General features: G+C 42.7%; 1 protein-coding gene across 3 annotated transcripts in view; it reads right to left on the bottom strand.

Annotated features, from left to right (window-relative positions):
• Positions 1–11,777, bottom strand: part of DUSP16 (dual specificity phosphatase 16) — a 176,195-nt gene that overhangs the window by 107,360 nt on the left and 57,058 nt on the right. Inside the window, exon 1 of one of the 3 annotated variants that reach the window (XM_032391794.1) lies at positions 11,283–11,645. The exons of the other annotated variants lie outside the window; for them this stretch is intronic. The gene's annotated coding sequence lies outside the window, so the exon portion shown is untranslated. Of the gene's footprint in view, positions 1–11,282; positions 11,646–11,777 lie in introns of those variants that run through there. 3 annotated transcript variants of the gene reach the window in all.

An 11,777-nucleotide genomic window follows, 5' to 3' on the forward strand; every position in this document is an offset into this window, starting at 1 on the left:
AGATGGACATAGTTCAGCAAAGTTGGAAATAGAAGGTTTCTCTGGAGTGAATTCCGTGACTTCCTAACATGTTAAAACTTACTGTCCTTTCCCAGAGATATTACAATAAGCTGAATTAAAATTCTGGGTGATGGAGGGGTTAAAATAATCTCTGGAACATATATTAGGCATTGTCATGTAGCTACAGTGTTATACCTATGGAGACATCCCAACTTGTTGCTTGTGCATGATAGAAAAAGCCCTTCAAGTGGGGAGGTTTAGCCTGTGGTTTTGCCAATACCAGCAACATCTGACCAAGGGTGAGAGACTTATGATGTCTGAGTCTTCATTCAGTCATCAGATATTCAGTAAGAGCTTAATATAGGCCGGGCCCTTATGCTATAATAGTAAATTCTATATGCCATAGATCATGCCATCATATAGCATAGACTACAAGTGTGGCATGATATGGTATAATAAAATGTTTTAAAATAACATAAAAGGTATTGAGGAGGTGCCCGCTGCATGTGAAAGAGCCAAGTTCCCCCAAATTTAATTATTACTCTCCTACTTAAAGTCTCAGGGGTTCCCATATGCCCTCAAATTAAGTCGCACTCCTAAGCTTAACGTTCAACAGGCTTCATCCTCTGTCTCCCGTCTACTTCTTTGGCCCTAGCTCTTGACACTGTTCTTCCCATCTCTTGAGACTGCCTATGTTACGAGGAAACCGAATTGTTTGCAGTCCCCTATTGTTATTTCACACTAGTATGCCTTTGCAAATGTTTCTTTTCTTGCCTGCTTGAACAACTTGTACTCATCCTTTGAGACCTGGCTCAGAAATCAACCAATCAGCAGTCTTCCCCTAGATCCTCTCTATATTTTATGGTATACCTTTATTATCACACTTAACATATTGCCATGCAGTTATTCATTTACATACTTAGAGAAGGATGCAAATGAATCCCCCCTCTGGTGTGTAAGCTTCTAGAGGGCAGAGACCCTGTCTCATTAATCTTTGTGGATTAGCAAATGGCATAATGCCTGGTGAGAAGGAGCTGCCCAGTATGTTTATAAATGAACGGATAAAAAAAAAAAGAATTAATCACAGTACAACTGAAGGACTTCTTTGTAGTTGACACTCTTAATAGTATAATAACAAATCTAGTAAAGTTGCATCTCTCTTGGATTCCATCTTATCCCTACCTCAATCCCAATGGAACAGGCGCCACCCAGGCCATTGTGGTGAGGTTCTTGTAACAATTGCTTGTCAATTGTAATGCTGGTGCAATCTTGCATAGGGAAAGGTTAGCTTAAACACACAAGTCACTGAGTATGTATCATTTTAATCTTGACAGTGTACTTCTAAGCGGATGCCTGAGTTTTTCTTCCTTCACATAACTAGCATCTCTCCAAACAAGCTTAGATAGCAACCTGTTTTCTTTGGCAAACTGATTAATGGGAGCATTACTCATATGCCTGGTTGTATGACATGTCCAATAACATTGTCATTTTGTTTATGGGGTGTTGGGTAAAAATATCCAGGAATTCACCTCTAGTGGAGTGACCACCTGTTGGCTGGAAACAGTTGAAGAGGGAACTCTGGGGAGGCAGCCCCCTTGAAGAATGCCGAAGGGGGTCTAATTCCATCACCAGCCTCCCCCACAACAAACTGCCCCCTCCAAGCTTAGCAGTAGCACCTGTGGAAACAAGAGAAGAGCCTCGCTGGGTACCTTAGCACTTTGGTTGGCTGGGAATTGAGCTGCCCGGCAGGCACCTGGAGTAACTGCTGAAGTTGCTGCTCTTCCCAAGCCCCAAAGGATGGCAAAGCTGGGGAGCTGTCAAGCGCCACGCGCATCAGTGGCCAGGAGAGAAGTCCATCTTGATTTAGGAGTAGAAACAAGGGAGCAAAGTGTGAATGAGAGAAGGCACTGGAAATGGGGAGGAAACACAACTGTAGGGCAGAACACTGGGCAAGTGTACCCAGTACTCCTTCCACCTTGCCCCGGGGGAATCCTACAGTGTAGGTGGGGGAGAGGTTGGGAGGATAGGGGTTACCATGCACAGGAGGTGCGACCTTGCCCTCTGGAAGCTCATGAGCAGGCAGGAAGGGAGCAAGCATGGATTCGGGCCTCACCTGCAGCAGCCAGAACTGAGCAGATCAACAGACAAATTCCATGCCAAGTGGGAAAGGAGGCTATCTAAGGGAAACAGAAAGCCTGAAGTTTTCCAGACAAAACAAACTGGAGAAAATCTTACAGGATTAGGGAAAGGATAACCCACTTCCAGGACCTGCTGTCTGCAAACACAGAAGGGCAAAAACAACAGAGCACAAGAACCATGTGGGGAACAAAAAAAGGGAAAGGGCGAAGAGCAGAGAGGGTAAGAGTCCAGGCTGACAACTGAGGTCCAAACACACCATAGCAAAAGATCAAGAGTCTTGTCCCATCCCGAGCCTGGTGTGCATCAGCCACCACAACGCCATCTTGAACTGGCCTCAGTGCAACTCAAGAAGCTTATTTGAGGGGTGCCTGGGTGGCTAAGTCGGTGGAGCCTCTGCCTTCGGCTGGGTCATAACCTCAGGGTCCTGGGATTGAGCCCTGTGTTGGGCTCCCTGTTCAGTGGGGAACCTGTTTCTCCCTCTCCCTCTGCTGTTCCCCCTGCTTGTGCTCTCTCTCTCGCAAATAAATAAAATCTTAAAAAAAAAAAAAAAAAAAGAAGCAGCTTATTCGAGGAAGGCAGCGTCACTTAAGACACAATGACTTTCTATTCTAGTTTAGAAAACCATCTACAGGCCACAGCTTAAATGTAAAGTAAATCTATAAAATTTGCAAAGACATGTATGTACTCCTGGTAAAAAGTGTTAGGAGGGTGTTTCGTGTTTTGAGTCTCATTACTGGGCACCAGGAGTGCCAGGAGAGACCGTAGCACCGAACTCTTAAGACTTCTACATGCCTGGGGCGCCTTCGTGCCTCAGTCTGTCGGGCGTCTGCCTTCGGCTCAGGTCATGATCCCAGGGTCCTGGGACTGAGCCCTGCATGGGGCTCCCTGCTCAGTGGGGAGCCTGCTTCTCCCTCTCCTTCCCGCTCCTGCTCTCTCTCACTATCTGTATCTCTCTCAAATAAATAAAATATTTTTTAAAAAAAGAGTTTTACATCCCTAAAATGAGGAATGAGAATTATAAAATGAGAATAGCTAGCTGTATAAACTCTCAGTTCTGAAAATACTATCTTGTCTAAAGATCTAATTTAAAGGGGAAAAAAATGAAAGGAACAAAGAGCTTATTATTTGCGTAGAAAATATGTATATACCTATGCAAATTTCCTATAGATCCCTGCGGTTATGTGGTTACATGTCCCAAAAGTTCTAGTAGAAGGCCCCAGAACATGTCAGGCAGCACTAAGTCCAGAACAGAAATGAAAACAGAATAATGATTTCAATCAGATTAAAACACGAACGAACAAAGAAGCAAAACTATGGTTCCTCCACACACATCCACACACGTGGGATGTTACTGATATCTTGCCCCTGGAAGGAGAGGTGATGGCGTCAGAAGCTGCTCAGAAATCAGGCATGGGGAAAGACTTTCATCTTGGATAGGTAAAGACTGAGAAATAGCACAGTGTGAATCTGTGAAAATCATAAACAGTGAGGGTAGAGTCAACACAGACTTGTTCACGAGGATCAAAGGTGTCCTGTGAAACTTGGTTGAGATAAACTTAGAATACATCTTTTAAAGTTTGTTTGTTTGTTTGTTTGTTTACATAATCTCTATATCCAGTGTGGGGCTCAAATTCACAACCGCAAGATCAAGAGTCATATGCTCATGCTCTTCTGACTGAGCCAGACTGGTGCCCCTACAATACATATTTTATTTTATTTATTTTAATTTTTTTAGTTTTTAAAAGATTTTATTTTATTTGAGAGAGAGAGATTGAGAGAACTGAGTGGGAGGAGGGGCAGAGGGTGAAGCAGACTCCCGGGATCATGACCTGAGCCGAAGGCAGATGCTTAACCAACTGAGCCACCCAGGCACCCCTAGAATATATATTTTAAAAGGACTATTTCATATAGCGCAGAAAAAAAATCTTTAAATGATTTGGACACATTTATGAATGACAGAGACAGAAATGGCTACTCGGCAGAACTATGCTATCTAACTTTTAAGGGTAACCGCAGCTAGGACAACCATGCATTCTACCAAAGGACTGCTGTTGGTGACAGAAATACTGGTGGCATGATTGGTTGGATTCCATGTGGCAATACTTTCACTCCTATGAGATAATATTCACACAATCATTTCTGGAAACTGTCAAGTGATATTACTACTACAGGTATTATATGTTATCACACAAAATATCAGGTGCTATACCATTCAGGTAACATTGTATATTGACCCAAGAAGATTCACATTAACCACCTTCAGACTTAAATGTCTTTGAAAATAATCCTATGTATAAGCAAAAAAGGTTTAAAGCTATATCCTGGAATAGAAGTCTTCTTATATAGATGAGAGAAGCCTTTCAAGTCAAAGGAATTGAAAATATGCTTTACAAAACTTCTTAACCTAAATACATAAATGAATCAAAAGATAAATTAAGATATGTGATACCAAGCAGAAAAATCAGAGTATCTATAATATTAAAAGATAATAGCAGAAAGAAGGAATCAAAGGTATTTTACATTAGCAATAGGTATTTACATTAGCAATAGACAGCACCTAAGCAGATATCCAAAATATTGCTAACACTTACATACTCATAAACATTGTTTGTGCCTTTTTGAAAATATCATTAGGGTCATCAGTACGTCTGATAGGGTCCCAAAAATAAATTTTAGGTTGCGGGGTTTTTTTTTTTTTCCTTACAAATGGAGAAGATTAAAGCAAAATTTGGAGCAGTTAAGGCTATTCATAAAACAATAGGTGGGGTGCCTGGGTGGCTCAGTCACTTAAGCGTCTGCCTTGGCTCAGGTCCTGGGATAGAGCCCCACATGGGGCTCTCTGCTCAGCTGGGAGCCTGCTTCTCCCTCTCACTCTGTCCCTTCCCCCGCCCCGGCTCATGCTCTCCCCCTCTCTCTCTCAAATAAATAAAATCTTAAAACACACACACACATACAAACCCAAGAAACAAGAGGTAAGTCCCCCCTGTTTCTCTTGTGAGGTATCCAAGTACCAAAACCACACTTTCTCCTGGATAACCCAGGAATCATCTTTTGTTCCTTAAAAACTCAAGATCCTGAAGAAGAGCACTGTCAAATTTCCATTCAGCAAACCACTCTAGGTTTACCAAAGCTTACACTGGAAACAAGAACCTCAAAAGTGAACTTTGATGGAAAAAAGCTGCTTTTTAAAAAAGGTTCTAAGCTTTAAATGTAGGCTGAGTGTTTTCACTTACTCCATAACATGTGCCATAGTAAATTAAACTTCTACAGGTCTGAGTCAATTGAATAAAACGTGCCTGTCTTATGTGTGTGTGTTGGGTAAGCCCTCGGGAGAATTGTGAAAGAAGGTACCTGATGGGTTCTTCATTCTTTTTGGCTCTCCTATCTCCCCCCACCCCAACCCTCCTTAGCCATTTGCTGCTTTTTCAATGCTCAAACCCTCGCCACAGGAATCCGATCTACCCAGATCTCCCCCTGTCTTATAACACCTATCCTTCAAAACCATATATTCCTCTTTTCTCCCACACCTCAACCCCATGTTAAACTAACCTTTAGGTAGCACGTAAGAGAGAAAAGAAAGAAGCACATTCATACTAGAGTGTAAATGACTAAGAGTGATGCTTGGCAAACCATCTCTTACAAAGAGTGGTTCACTTTTAAACAGTTGCTTACTGGCCAAATAATTATCCTATTATTTCCTCAAATAAAGGCACACTTGATTCTTTCCTATTGGGTGAGGTATACATTTGGCTTAGGAATAGCTGCAGCATTTGAAGTAGAAATGGAGGTCAGGACAACATTAAGAAAAGCTGTTGTTGAGTTTGAGAGAAGTTCTCTAAGTTGGTGAAGGGGAAGGGGTATGGGAAAGTTTGAACATGGAAGGTTTTGGTTCCGTGAGCTTCATTTTCTCTTCCTTATTTTTATGCTGATTAGGGCTTTTTTCCCTTCCTTTTTGACAGACTTGTTTCAGTCCTTCTCGGCCTTATTTATTTATTTTGCTCCTGCTGACAAGCTGGAGGCTGAATTATGGGCTCACTCTTAAAATGTTCCTTTAGGCTCTTGCCCCTGAGCTTTCTAGCCAATGCAGAGAGTCAATAGGTACTGTGCTGTATGCAAATGCAGGCATATTTGTCCATGTAGGCCAAAGGAGGGGAGGCATTTTGCAAAATGCCTGAAGAACAGAAACAAACTTCTGCAATGGAATATCTGATAGCCTCATGAAAATAAGCTAAACTTTTCAGAAACAAAAAGTACAGAGGAATACTTATCTATAAAATAAGTTGGGGAAAAAAAAACCTCACACAAAACAAAACATGACTAATACTTGAGCAGTGAGTTCACCTCAAGCATTTCATGAATTTCACATGACCCGCCCACTTTTTCTCTGTACCTCTGCGGATTACCATATCAGCAGCAATAATACTCTGTTGTTCCAGCGCCAGATTTACATATCAACGTAGCCATGGCATTCCTGAATGTAGAATATTGTACTGTTCCCCTTGTTTGTGGTTTCTAGAATAAGGTTAATTTTTTGTTCCCTTGCCTTCTTCACTTAATCGCATCCACCCCCTACCTCTCTTCAATCAGTGGTTTGTTTTTCCCTTTGAATAGCTATCCTCCTGTCCTCTCTCAGCCTGTGTGTCATAATTTGGACTACCCACAAATTTACTGTACGACCATGCTGCATTTTAAAATCTTTATCACTCGACCACAGATGATCAACTCTCTGAAAAGACAAGGCAGGGACAGAGAAGTCACGATGGGTCACTCCTGGGCTGACTCTGGGATACCTTCTTCCCCAAACGTATGGTGTGTGTTAGGGTGGGTCAGAAGTTATCACGGTAGATTTCATGGCCACCTTTGTTTTCTCTCTTGGTAGGCTTTGTTTTTAATTATGGCTATTTCGAGTTCAGAGATGGGTCTAACCAAAATCTCCACGCCAGGACTGAGGGAAATGGTTTTCATTTCCAAGGAAAGTTTGGAAAGGGCTGGATAATTTTTAAATTCTTAGACTCGTGTGTCAAACATAGTGGGAAGCCAGCTGGAGCCTAACAAGTTATTTTAATGAGCTTCCTTTCTCTCTGATGTTCCCCAGGGGATATGTGCCAAGCAGACCCATGTGGCCCAGGGAGTAACATGATCATCTTGGCTCTGTTTAGACACCTGTGCTCTTTCAGCCCTAGTGGTAAGGGGAACAGGAGAGAGAGATGAGGGCATGGAAGGCATGCAGACCTAGTGGGAGTGGGTGTGTGCCATGCTGCTTAGGAATTCACTACAAGAAACTCCTCGGCAGGAGCAGAGGCTTGATGCGTCCTAGGCCAACAGTGCCTCTACGTGGGGTGTCCGGGAGTCTATGAAACGTGTTTGTGTGTGTTGGGGAGGCAGAAGTGGGGAGGGGAGGGAGGAGAAAATTATATGCATTTTTAGAAGGACTTGCATGCCTAGGAGTTTCCTTTTGAGAAGGAAGAAAAGACTGAAGATCATGAATATAAAGCAGGCTCAGCACCCTGAGAAAATATTCTTCTTCTAAACTTCCACCCACTCCTTTAGAAATAAAAAAGTACATTTGCTGTGTTCACTTTACCTTTCCAGGGATCAGTCTGATGCTTGGCGCTCGCTACCCACTCTGAGCAATCTAGCACATGGGTATTAAGTTCGGTCTATATCGTTTTCACCCGATGCCTTGTTTAGTGATTGTTCAGTCTCCTGTATGTATGAATTTCTTCTTCTTGGATTATAAAGTCCTTGAGGATTTATACTTATAGAAACTAATTCTCTTGTTCTTCCTCACCTCTTTGTTACCAATTCTGGGTACTTTTCAGCAAATGTTTAACATATGACTACACAATACTTCTTCATAAGATTTTCTGTCCTTTACAAAGTCTTATTTTATGATGTGATTAAGGTTTATTTTTATAAATTAAATCTAAAAAATATTTGAAGTAGTTCCACAGTTTTTAAAGTGAGCATGTTTTTTTTTTTTTTTTAAAGATTTTATTTATTTGACAGAGAGAGACACAGCGAGAGAGGGAACACAAGCAGGGGGAGTGGGAGAGGGAGAAGCAGGCTTCCCGCAGAGCAGGGAGCCTGATGCGGGGCTCCATCCCAGGACACTGGGATCATGACCTGAGCCGAAGGCAGACGCTTAACGACTGAGCCACCCAGGTGCCCCTAAAGTGAGCATGTTTATAATTCTTATATTTAAATTTCTATTTTAAGGGGTGCCTGGGTGGCTCAGTCTCCCTTGGCTCAGGTCAGGATCCTGGCATCCTGGGATCCAGCTCAGTGGGGAGTCTGCTTCTCTCTCTGCCCCTCCCCCTGCTCATGCTGTCTGTCTCTGCCTCTCTCTCTCACTCTTGCTCTCACTCTGTGCTCTCTCTCTCTCAAATAAAATCTTTAAAAAAAATTAAAAAATAAATTTCTATTTTAATTGTGTAATGTTTCAAATGTACAGAAATACAAAGACAACAATACAACTCCACTTCCAGAGTTAACATATTTGCTTCATATCTTTAAAAGTTAAATATACAACTAACCACTCCTCACCCCAAGCCTGCCCCCAACCTCCCTTGAGAAAACCACGCTCCTGAAACCGGTGTACCTACTTTCCTGCATGTTTTTAGATTTCCACTTCATAGTTCAAAAGGTCTTAGTTCTCCTTCCTGAGAGGCTGGTGATTGAGTCTGCAAACAGCTCACACACAGCCTCTGTGGAAGGACGAGATGGATAAGTGCCATTGCAGAGGACCCGGGGCACTTTTGTCGGCTGGGATGCAGGAAGGGAGAGAGGTAGAGGATTAACCCAGGGGAAAAGGAGTTGTACCTCAAAGAAGAGGACTTAGCGACCAGGGCATAGCTAGGGAAGCAGGACTGAGGCCAGGCTGGGCACAATAGAAGGAAGCTAGAAAGGGGTGGAAAGCAGCCCCTGGGGGTGTAGAACTAAAGGGGCATTAGGGGAGGCAGAGAAAGAGAGCTCCTCCCAGGAGCACACACTTTTGCTCCCCTGATCATCAGAAAGGATGTGGCTAGGTGTCTCTGAGACCTCCATGAATGCAGTTTGGGGGTTACAGGTGCACCCCTGGGTGGGCCCAACTGCTGAAACCCCAGCATGCCAGACCCATTACCAGCCGCAAGGCCTGGCTACGTGGCTTTTACTTGGAGGAAGTGACCTGCTTTAGTTCCTCTGAAGCATTATATAGATCAGTCAGAGATGACTCAACTTTCCTGTTACAGGCATGCCTCAGAGATATTGTGGGTTCAGTTCTCAGGCCACTACAATAAAGCAAGTCAACTGAAATTTTGGTTTCCAAGTGCATGTAAAAGTTAGGTTTACACTAAACTGCAGTCTATTAAGTGTGCAATAGCATTATTTCTAAAAAAAAAAAAAGTGTACATACCTTAATGAAAAAATCTTTATTGCTAAAAAATGCTAACCATCATCTGAGCTTTCAGCAAGTCATAATCACTAATCACAGATCACTGTACCAAACATAATAATAATGAGAAAGTTTGAAATATTGTGAGAATTGGGGCACCTCAGTTGCTCAGTCAGTTAAGCGACTGCCTCTTGGTTTCAGCTCAGGTCATGAGAGCAAGCCCCACTGCAGACTCCATGCTCAGCTGGGGTGGGGGGGGGAGGGTCCTGCTTCTCTCCCTCTGCCCCTCCTCCCTGCTCTCTTTCTCTCTCAAATAAATCTTAAAAAAAAAAAAAGAAAAGAAATATTGTGAGAATTACTAAAATGTGACACAGAGATACAAAGGGAGAAAATGATGTGGGGAAAATGGCGTTAATAGACTTGCTCAAGGCAGGGTTGCCACAAACCTTCCATTTGTAAAAAGCACAATAAAGTGAAGTACGGTAAAACAAGGTATGCCTCTATTACCCTTCCTCAATTTGGAGTTAAAAGATAAAATAGAAGATACCCAGTTAAATTTGATTTTCAGATAAACAACAAATGCTTTCTTTTTAGTAAAAGTGTGTCTTAAATATTGTATGGGACATACTTATAATAACAAGTTACTTGTTTATCCTAAAACCAACTGTGAGTGTTTTGTATATTTATCGCTAAATCTGGCAACTCTACCTCAATTGAATTTTGGAAGGGTTTTAGGAGTCTTTGAAAAGGACTGGGTCAAAGAGCTCTCCAGAATAACATTTTTTTTTTTTTAAAGATTTTATTTATTTATTTGAGAGAGAGAGAATGAGAGAGAGCACGAGAGGGAAGAGGGTCAGAGGGAGAAGCAGAACCCCTGCTGAGCAGGGAGCCCGATGCGGGACTCGATCCCAGGACTCCAGGATCATGACCTGAGCCGAAGGCAGTCGCTTAACCAACTGAGCCACCCAGGCGCCCTCTCCAGAATAACATTAAGGAACATTAATGAATCTTTATCAAATGCTCAATGGTTTAATTTAGGCTGAAACAACAAAAAACCACGGACTTTACTAAATCAGCGGTATGCAAAGGCCATCTTAGTTATTTTTTAATGGTTTTATTGGTATAAGTCACATATTGTAAAATTCACTTTTTTTTCATTTTTAAAAGTGTTTTTTTAATTTTAATTTATTTACCAGAGAGAGACAGAGGTAGAGAGAGAGAGAGATCACGAGCAGGAGGAAGGGTAGAGGGAGTAGATTCCCTGCTGAGTAGGGAGCCGGAGGTGGGACTTGATCCCAGGACTCTGGGACCATGACCCAGTCCAAAGGCAGATGCTTAACCAACTGAGCCACCCAGGTGCCCTGAGGATCACTATTTCTTTTAAAATTTTTAGTTAATATTCACTGTATTTGGCTGCAAATATATCTTTAACTCATAACTCGAGATCAAGAGTCCCATACTCTACCCACTAAGCTAGCCAGGCGCCCTTAATTTTTGAACATTTTCAGTACCTCAAAAAAGAAAACCAGTGCCCATGAACAATCCCTCCCCATACCTGCCCCACCTCCCTGCTGTTCCCCACCCTAGCCCTTGTCAACCACTTGCTTTTTGTTTCTTTCAATTACCTATTCTGTCTCTTCCATTATAAATGGAATCTACAAAATGAGGCTCTCCATTTTGCATGTTGTCAATGCTCACCCACACTGTAGCATGTATCAGTACTTCATTCCTTTATATGGTCTCATAACATTCCTCTGCACATACGTACCACGTTTATCTGATCCATTCATCCACTGATGGACATTTGGGTTGTTTCCACTTTTTGACTATTATGAATAATGCTTCTAGGATAGAACATCGCTGTACAAGTTTTCATGTGAAGGTGTGTTTTCATTTCTTTGGAATTGTTGGCTATATGGTTAACTAGTATCGTGAGAACTGCCCAATTGTTTCTCAAAACAGCGGCAGCACTGTACATTTAGTTTTCTTTTCTTTTTTTAATAAAGAACCTTCAGGGTTTCCTCGGTGTCCCGCAAGAGGGCCTGCCCCAGGGCTCCTCCTTGGGGCGGGCTTCTGCGGGGCCCCAAACTCGCCCCACCGGTGCCCAGAGCGCTGGAAGTCCGAAACAGCGCACTTTTGGAAACGTAGTCTGGGCTCCTGGCTAGCTCCTCCCCCGCAGCGCTCGCCGGCAGGAGGAAAACCGACGCCTGGCTGAGGGTATGTGGACATTGTAGTTTTCTTCCTAGTCAGTCCTGCAGAGAGT

This window comes from Phoca vitulina, unplaced genomic scaffold, assembly GCF_004348235.1.
Source record: "Phoca vitulina isolate PV1807 unplaced genomic scaffold, GSC_HSeal_1.0 scaffold64, whole genome shotgun sequence".
Classification (NCBI taxonomy): Eukaryota; Metazoa; Chordata; class Mammalia; order Carnivora; family Phocidae; genus Phoca; species Phoca vitulina.